The sequence below is a fragment of the Piliocolobus tephrosceles genome, chromosome 10, assembly GCF_002776525.5.
Source record: "Piliocolobus tephrosceles isolate RC106 chromosome 10, ASM277652v3, whole genome shotgun sequence".
In the NCBI taxonomy this organism is placed as follows: domain Eukaryota; kingdom Metazoa; phylum Chordata; class Mammalia; order Primates; family Cercopithecidae; genus Piliocolobus; species Piliocolobus tephrosceles.
The window spans coordinates 126,673,723-126,683,258 of record NC_045443.1 but is presented as its reverse complement, the minus strand read 5'-3'; the positions used below and the strand labels follow the sequence as shown (position 1 = coordinate 126,683,258).

General features: G+C 43.7%; 1 pseudogene; it reads right to left on the bottom strand.

The window, feature by feature from the left end:
• Nucleotides 1-5,278: 5,278 nt before the first annotated feature.
• Nucleotides 5,279-8,714, bottom strand: LOC111522958 (annotated as a pseudogene).
• Between the last annotated feature and the right edge of the window lie 822 nt (nucleotides 8,715-9,536).

Genomic DNA, 9,536 nt, shown 5'->3' with positions numbered 1-9,536 from the left:
TTTTGGGGGGTCTTTTTGGCTGGGTCTTGAAGCATGCACAGAATCTAAATGGGTGGGGATTGTGCAGTAGAGGACTAACCTTGCCCCAAGAAAGGCTTGGCTGCTGACCATCCAGCCTCTAAGTCCTTGGGATGTCCTGCCTGAAAAGAGCATCTTTGTTTACCAGGGACCCTTTTCCCACATTAGTCAATGTGGTTCATGGTGGGGGGTCTTGGACAAAGCAGTTATCCGCTCAACCTCTGTAGGGCCTGGAGAATAAGGTCAGCCATGAGGGTGGTCAGGTGAGTCTACAGGACCATCAGCCAGTCAGAACTCTGCCCACCAAGGCTCGGGGAGCTTCACTGGCCGGCAGGAGTCTGTGCGTGTTGCCACATTTCATGGCTGGGGGCAGTAAGTGCTGTGCCTGTGACTCCAGCGGGAGAGGACAACTGGAACTCTCCTGGGCCCCCCCGTGCACTGCTTCCATATGCTGGGTTCAGTCTGCACACTTTCGCTGTAATAAACTGTCGCTGTGAGCATACCTGCTTTGCTCAGTCGTGGGCCTTCTAGGAAGCCACTGAGCCTGGCGGTAGTCTTGGGGACCACGGTATTGGAGGTAAAGATGAAGGCCAAGAAACTCTAGTGAAGGACCTGGTATGAAAAAAAAACAAAGAAACTTGGAAATGTCATTTTCACATGAATAAACAGGACACAGAAAGGAAAAAAAATTACTCTTAAACATATGAAAAAAGGATCCAACCCGACTTCATAATATCACAAGTATAAAAGCATATTGAGATACCATTTTTTTAACCTAGGAGATTGGAACAAATCCCAAAGCACAGTAACACACTGCATCGTCAAGGCTGTGGGGACCCAAGGTCTCTCACACACAGCTGGCGAAAATGTGAACCAATTTAATTTGGCAATATCCATTAAAATTACAAGTACGAAGACATTTGACCCATCTATCCTGTCTGTAAATTTATCCCACCCAAATACTTGTACATGTGAGAATGCCTGTGCATAAGAATATTCATTGCAGTTTTTGGTGTAATAGAAAAAGATGGAAAGTAACTCATATGTCTATCAGTAGGCGACTGATTGAATAAATTGCATTATACATCAGAATAAATAATGCAATGCAGCACATCTGAAAAAGAGGAATGAGAAAACTGTGTACTAATGTAGAAAGAGATACATTTCAATGAAAAAAAGCAAGTCGCAATACAGTATTACAGCAGGCAACTATTTATGTTAAAAAGTGTGGAAAATAAGAATACACATTGTATTTGCATGTGTTCGCATAAAGATACCATGTAATAATACACAAATAATGAATAAATGTAATGGCCGCTTTGGAAGTGAAGAGAGGAAGGGGAAGGTATTATTTTTGTACCATGTGAATGTATTATTACATGGATTAAATTTAAAAAGAAAGAACTGCTATTTTCTAAACTGCAGTACACTTTTGAATGCTTCTAAAAGACTGAAATGAAGTTGACAGCAGAAATACGTTTTGTGCCCTTTCTGCTGGTTATCTGCTAATGTACTAGGCAGCCTCTACGGTGCCCCCACAAATGCCTGCCTCCTGGCATTCATGCTCTTGTGTAATCCCCTCTCCTCACATGTGAGCTGGACTTACTTCTAATAAATGGAACATGGCACATGTGATGATATGTCACTTCCAATGTTGGGTCATAAAAAGGCTATAACTCCCACCTTGAGTAGCAATGTGAGGTGAAATGTGTCCCTTTACAATTTATATGTTAAACTCCTAACCCCCGGTGTGAATGCATTTGGAAATAGGACCTTTACAGAGCTCATTAAGGTTCAATGAGGTTGTAAGGGTAGACTCATAATCTGATAGGATTGTGTCCTTATAAGAAGAGAAGCCAGGCACCGTGGCTTACTTCTGTAATCCCAACACTTTGGGAAGTTAAGGTGGGAGGATCACTTGAGCTCAGGAGTTGGAGACCAGGCTGGGCAACATAGTGAGCCCCCATCTATTAAAAATACTTTTTAAAACATTATGGCTGGGTGCAGTGGCTCATGCTTGTAATCCCAGCATTTTTGGATGCCAAGGTGGGAGGATCGCATGAGCGAAGGAATTTGAGAGCAGCCTGGGCAACACAGTGAAACCCCAATTCTACAAAAAACAAAACAAAACAAAACAAAAAACAAAAATTAGCCAGGCATGCTGGTGTACACCTGTAGTCCCAAGTACTTGGGAGGCTGAGGCCAGAGGATCGCTTGAGACTTGGAGGTTGAGGCTGCAGTGAGCCATTGCACTCCAGACTGGGCAACAGAGCAAGACTCTTTACAAAAAGAAAGAAGGAAGGCAACACCAGAGCTTTCTCTCTCTCTTTACTATGTGAGGACACAGAGAGAAGGCAGCTATCTACAGGCCAGGAGGAGAATCCGCACTAGACACCAACACTCTGGGACCTTGACCTTAGACTTCTAGCTTCCAGAACTGGGAGAAAATAGATTTCCTGTTGTGTAAGCCACACACAGTCTGTAGTATCTTGATATGGTAGCCTGAACGTGCTCCTTCAGGTGACAGGTGTGCTCTCTCTCTCTCACTCTCTCTCTCTCTGTCATTACTTGTTCTAGAGGGAGTCAGGAGCCACATCACAAAACAGCCCCATGGAGAGGTCCAGGTGACAGAGGCCTGAGGCTCATTGACAGCCACGTGAAAGAGCTTGGAAGCCAACCCTCTGCACATCAAGCCTTGAGATGACTTTACTCCTGGCCAGCACCATGAGAGGCCCTGAGCCAGAGCAACTTGACTAAGCTGCTCCCAGGCTTCTTACCTACAGAACCTGTGAGATACTGAATGTTAGTTGTGTTCAGCTGCTATGTTTGGGGGTAATTTGTTACACAGCAATAGATAACTGATGCATCCACACAGCAAGTTATTCCAAAGCTTAGCAGCCTGAAACAACAACAAACACTTATTATGGCACACAGTTGCTGTAGCTCAAAAATTGGTACTGGCGTAGGCATTGGTCTAGCTCAGGACTCCTCATGGTTGCCGTCAAGGTGTTGGCCAGGGCTGCACTATTGGTTCAACCTGGGTTCGGCAGCCACTTCTAAGGTGGGTCACTCACAGGCTGCTGGAAGGAGGCCTCTGTTCCTGACTGTGGGCAGAAGGTCTCAGCTCTCCATCACATGGATCTCTCCACTGGTCTGTTTGAGAGTCCTTTCAACGTGGCAGCTGGTTTCCCCCAAAGCAAGTGATGCAAGAGAGAGAGGAGAGAGTGTGTGGCCCTGGATGTCACGCACTATTTATAATACCCTATTGGTGACCCAGGTCAGCCCTATTCAGTATCGGGGGGGAACTTCCCAATGGAGTGTACTCCAGGATCAGGGACCCTTGGGGAGCAGGTTGAAGACTCTATTGAGACGGGACTTTTCCCTGGACCTTGACCCTTCCGGAGTGGTTCATTTCACTCAGTCTGCAGTCTGTGGACAGCTAGGTGTTAACAGCTCAGTGAAGAGTGAGGGTGACAGACTCCTGCACCTGCCCTTTTTGACACAGTTTTGTTGGGTGTTCAGGAAGAACCAAGTCACATGAACTGTTTGAAAGATGATGAATGTGGAAGGCTTTATTGAACGGTGGAAGTGGCTCTCAGTGGAAGGGGAGCTGGAAAGGAGATGGTGCAGGAAGAAGGTGATCTTTCCCTGAAGCCCAGCCGTCTCTGGCTGGGCTCCCCTCCAAAGCTGCACCATCTGAAATTCTCCCTGGCTCGGTTGCTGTTTCTCGGCTCCCCACTCAGCCGCTTTCATCCTGGCCCATCAGCAGCTTGTGTTGCTCCCTTCTTTTTTTCCTGCCCGCTGGTCTGGCTTTTGTGGGCACAGGACAGGGGGCAAGGTGGGCCAAAAAGGCAGTCATTTGGAATGGGGTCAGCTGCTTTCACTTAGGGTAGAGGTTCCAGCTTGAGGGTGGAGTTTAGCTGGGAGCCCAGCCCTTCTGTATAAGGGTCAGCTGTTTTTACTTACAGTAGAGGTTCCAGCTTGAGGGTGGAGTTTAGCTGGGAGCCCAGCCCTTCTGTATAAGGGTCAGCTGCTTTCACTTAGGGTAGAGGTTCCAGCTTGAGGGTAGAGCTTAGCTGGGAGCCCAGCCATTCTGTATCACTAGGACAACATTGATAACACAGTCCCAGGGCTGGGAGTGGGTCTGAGGATTGGGGGATTTCAGGAATGAGGTTTAGGGATGAACAAAGAATGCTTGAGCCTTATCAGGTAAGCATTTCTAACTACTTGGTGCTTTCCTTTCCCTATAAATTTATATGGGGACTACATAAAGAAAAAGGAGTTAACATAAATGATAACATACTGAATATATATATATTTTTTTTTTTTTTGAGACAGGGTCTTTCTCTATCACCAAGCCTGGAGTACAGTGGCAGGATCTTGGCTCACTGTAACCTTGACCTCCCAGGCTCAGGTGATCCTCCCACCTCAGCCTCCTGAGTAGCTGCGGTTACAGGCAAGTGCCACCATGCCTGGCTAATTTTTGTATTTTTGTAGAGGCAGTGTCTCTGTATATTGTCCAGGCTGGTCTTGAACTTCAAGGATGGTCTTGAACTTCAAGGATCACGCTATCGGCCCACCTCAGCCTACCGAAGTATTAGGATTACAGGTGCGATCCATGGCACCTGGCCACTGCTAGAGACTTTTCATACAACAGTATGTCATGGAATTCTATGTTAGTACATATAGGTCTACTTTATGCTATTTGGTTTGTTTAAAAGAAATTATGGCAGTGAGGTGTTTAATATTGTCTTTTAAAATATACAAAAACAGTGTAGATACATTTGAGTAATACTGAATTCTTAGAAAATAATCTATTGGAGTGTCATATATGAAAGGATAAGTAGAGATTTGGAAATGCTTTTTTTAATTGGACAAGAAAACTGATCAAATCTATATCTGGACAAACTAGAAACAGAAAGTTTGGGTGCTAGCAATACAAACTATAGATACATTGATTCTATCGTCACTTCTATGTCAGAAGTATCAGAGAATTGTGGTGCCTGCAAAGGCATGCTCTTACACACCAAGACACCCATTAAAAAAATAAAGCCGAGCTTTCCAGTGTGTTTAGCACTCATTTAACGTACTTGTTCTTCCAAATATTGCAAGGTAGGATGGGATTTCTAAAGATAAGGGCATATAGAACCGAGGCAAAGACAATCAGTACATACACACTGAATCACTCTCTGAAATCATATTTCTAAAACACCGTCAGGGAGTAGCCCTGAAATCACAGACCTGCTGCCATGACATGCAATTACAGGACAGAGGTGCCAGGAGGAGAAGTGCCCACTGTGACCAAGGAAAGCCTTTGTGAGAAGATTACTTCAGGGTGCTCTCCATCAGAGGAGCACACCCCGATCTTGTATTCTTCATTGGTCCAAGGTTCATGTGAATTGGTCAGGTGGGGAATTTGTTCTTCCACAGACATCAGCCTCTTCTGAGTTTCTTCGTCAAAGGCAGATTTGTGTAGCCTTAAATCTTTGGAAGTAGGGAAGATGGTTAAGTTTCCTTTTAGCCAAAGTGACACTAAGCATCCGCAGGGGGCACAGTCCGGGTGGCTCAAAGCCTCACACAACACTGCCACCACATCAGGGTCCAAGGTAACCCAGCTGAGGTTTAGGCTCCTCCATGTTTTGCAGGCAGTGAGTGCCGCAGTGAGGTCTTCACAGCAGGCATGGGTGATCGGCCATGTTTGCATTGCAAGACACTCTAAAGTGAGGATAGCGTCACATAACTGTTTGACACCAGCACCTCCTATTTCATCATGCCCAAGTTTCAGGGTCTTCAGTGTTTCATTGCAAATAAGAACAGCAGCAATGTCCTTAGGGAAACAGAAGTAAGGAAACAGCCCATCAACCACAACTCCAGTATGTTGCAGTCTGTGTGCTTCAGCGCTTCACACAGAGATGCCGCTCCATTATCTTCCAGGAAATTTGATCCCAGATCAAGGAGGGATAGGGATTTACCACAGAAAAGGAGGAAGAGGAGACACAGGTGAGACAGCAGCACATCAACATCAGTGTCGCCAGGGCACAGCAACATCATTCTTTCGTCCTTTGTGAGATTTTCTACCAAGGAGAGACGTGTTAGCTTGCTGTTGCAGGCCAGGACAGAGGTGATGTCTTCACAACCTTCATGGGAGATGCCAGTATCAGCTCTTCTGTCTTGCATATTGCATGCTTCAATGTCTCACACAGGTGCCTGACATCAGTATGAGAGAGGCTAGTGCCATACAGGCTCAGAAATTTCAGATGAGGGTCATGAAGAACTGCCTTAAATAATTCTAAATCATTTCCAAAGTTAGACATAAAAGTAAATATGAGTTTTTGGAGCTTACAAGCAGGCTGAGCCAGCACTTTGCCAAGAATTGCCAGGGAGGCATCACCAAACCTACTGTTTTCCATGTCTAACGTCTGGAAGTTCTTGTTGGTAATGAACATTAAGCAAAGCTCCCGCCAGTAGATGAGCTTCTCATTGTGATCTGAGATGCATCCTGAGAAATCTGGAAAATATTCTCTACACACATGTGAAGTATAGTTAAATTCTGACAATGCTTCAGGCAGAATGAAGATACTAACAAATATTCTATGTTACCAATATAAATGAAAACGTCTTCAAAGAAATTTATCACTTGTGTTACAAATTCTTTTTCCTGAGTTGCAAATAAATCACGGAATAATTCCTGGAAACCTATCGCTTCCCTATCAGCTTTACATTGACTTAAACTTTTAAGGCACTGGGTTATTTCTTGCTTTAGGTCTTTTGACAATGGAAAACCAAAGGATGTCTCCAGCAAGCTGATGATTTCTTCTGTTGAATTTCCAAACACGAATACCCTCACCTGGGTCAAGTGAGTTTGAGGCTGAGCCACCCTTGCTCTTACAAGCTGGGTTATGCTTCCAATGGTTGGGTTAGGATCATCTTTGGGTCGTTTGAGCGAAAAAACATGGCAACACAAAACTCTTGGATACATACATGGATGAAGGTAAAACAGTTACCTCTCCTTTGGAGAAGTTTCATACCTGCCCACATTAAGCCCCTTTGGAGAAGTTTCATACCCACCCACATTAAGCCCTCAGACTCAGATAACCCATTCCTCCAGAGATCCCATGGCAAAATACAAGTGTGTTTGTCCAAATTCCCTCTGCAGCCAAAGCACACAGGCTTTTTAGTCGGGCTCTGTTCACCTTAGGTGGAAAATTCTGACTTCCTGCTTTAAATACATTTGTTTAAAATGATGTATATAAAGAGGTGGTGTTTTGGGAGTTTATTTCAAGGTCTTCTCCCCTTTCTAGCCACCATTTCATACAAGTACAGACCAACCAGCATATGAAGGGATTGTGGCACAAGATAAAGAGCGGTCCAGTATCTCTCACAAAATTGAAGACTTTCAAGGCTTTATTCTTCTCGCTGAAGAAGTAGGAGAAATACAGCTTCCTTTCAAGTTCAGTGAATCCTGGGAGCTTTATGGGTTTTGGATGCTACAGCATAAAATAGGTTTGTTTTTTTTTTTTTTTTTTTTTTTTGCATACCCCCTTTTCCTAATGCAATAAGCAGAGAGGATTCTGGAATCATCTTTTTTTGCAACAAACTGCTCAGGATAATTTGTGTTGGCTGCTGCTGCCTCCAGTCATCATACAAGTCAGCTTTAAGTTCCAAGTCAAACTTCAGTTGCTCAAAGCCATCCATGATGAACAGAATTTGCTCTGGCTGGGAAAGAAAACGTCTTTGATCTTTTCTGGAGACTCAGGCCAGTCCCAGTCCCTAGAGAGGAGCTCCAGTAAGCTGGTCTCTGTGACACCGTTCGTTTCACAGACATTAAGGAAAAAACAAATGTGAATCTATCCTTCCATAACATAAGTTTCCCTCTGCCCAACCTCACTTTTTTTTTTTTTTTAGATTGAGTCTTGTTCTGTCATACAGGTTGCAGGGCAATGGTGCGATCTCAGCTCAGTGCAACCTCTGCCTCCCAGGTTCAAGTGATTCTCCTGCCTCAGCCTCCCAAGTAGTTGGAATTATAGGCATGCACCAGCATGCCCAGCTAATTTTTGTATTTTTAGTAGAGACGGGGTTTCACCATGTTAGCCAGGCTGGTCTTGAACTCCTGACCTCAGATGATCCACCCGCCTCGGCCTCCAAAAGTGCTGGGATTACAGGCGTGAGCCACTGAACCCGGTCCATCACTTTTCTTAAAATGGTTGTTTTTCCAATTCCATCAGAGCCTTCCAGGACCACAGTGAGTAGTCTAGCTTCAGCAGCATATGCATCATTCAATACTTGGACTCATTTTTCATGATTTCTTTGTAGAAATGCTCAAGGACATGAACACAGGTTTCCCTTTCCCATACAAGTTGAAATTTTTCTTTCATGTCCTTTCTATATGGGTTTAGCTTATTTCTCATCTCTTCCTGAGCCTTCATCCAGAGATCTTTCCTACTGGTCTGTGGAAATAGGTTCAGTGTCACCTTCCATGCCTGTTCTCCTGGATAATGTTTGTCCAACAGCTTTGCTACATCTTCTTTGGAAGGCTTCTTTAGCTCAGGCCAGGTGATTGGCTTGAGTTCAGATGTCAAAGGTTCTTGTTTGAGGAGCTCCTTAAATTTCCAAAACTCTTCCTTTCTGAGCTCCTTCAGCTACCACAACAAGCCAAAATCTGAAAAGAAAAAAAAAAAAAAAAAGGATTCCACCATATTGTCCCAGATTGTGAGCTCAGATGTCTCCAGAGGGAAAAGAAAGATCCTCAAAAATAAAGAATAAATGATACCCAATCCTGCTCCTGGTCCTTCCCGCTGGTACTCATCCTATTTTATGCTATTTTAACTGGCATATGGCACTTCACAGGATGTTTATAGACTGTTTAAGGTAACTATTCACTTATTGGTATACTTTTCAGTTAGTTCACGTTTCGCACTGTGAAAAATAATAATTTAGACAATCTCCAAAGGTTATGTACCTTATGATTCTATTTCTGTGATATCCTCAAAAAAAAAATTATAGTGATGTAGAACAGACGACAAGGGCCAGAGGTAAGGGGTGGGGGAAGGAGTTTGTTACTACAAAGGGTTAATGTGAGGAAATTTCCAGTGCCCTGATGATGGTGCCAGTTACACCAATCTATACCTGTGTAAATTTCATGGAACTATACAGAGACAACATGCCAATTTTGATAAGTGGTAACTTTTTAAAAGTAAATTGATGTTTTAAAGTAAACATATATGTACAATGCTGCTGTGACCATCCATGTAATGCCCGACACGAGGAGGCTGCTCTAGGGCAGCCTATAGGAAGAGAGATGCCAAGTCACAGGTTATCACATCTTTGATTTTGATATTTTCTGCCAAGTAAATATTGTATTGTGTTGCTTAAAAGCAGCTACACAGATAGGCTTTTTTTAAATTAGCAAATTTTGTTTCATATATTTGAGGTTTACAATGTGATGTTTTGGGGTACATACAGATGGTAAAAATGGTTACTGCAAAAGAAATAAAAAGGAAATAGAAAAGAAAAGAAAA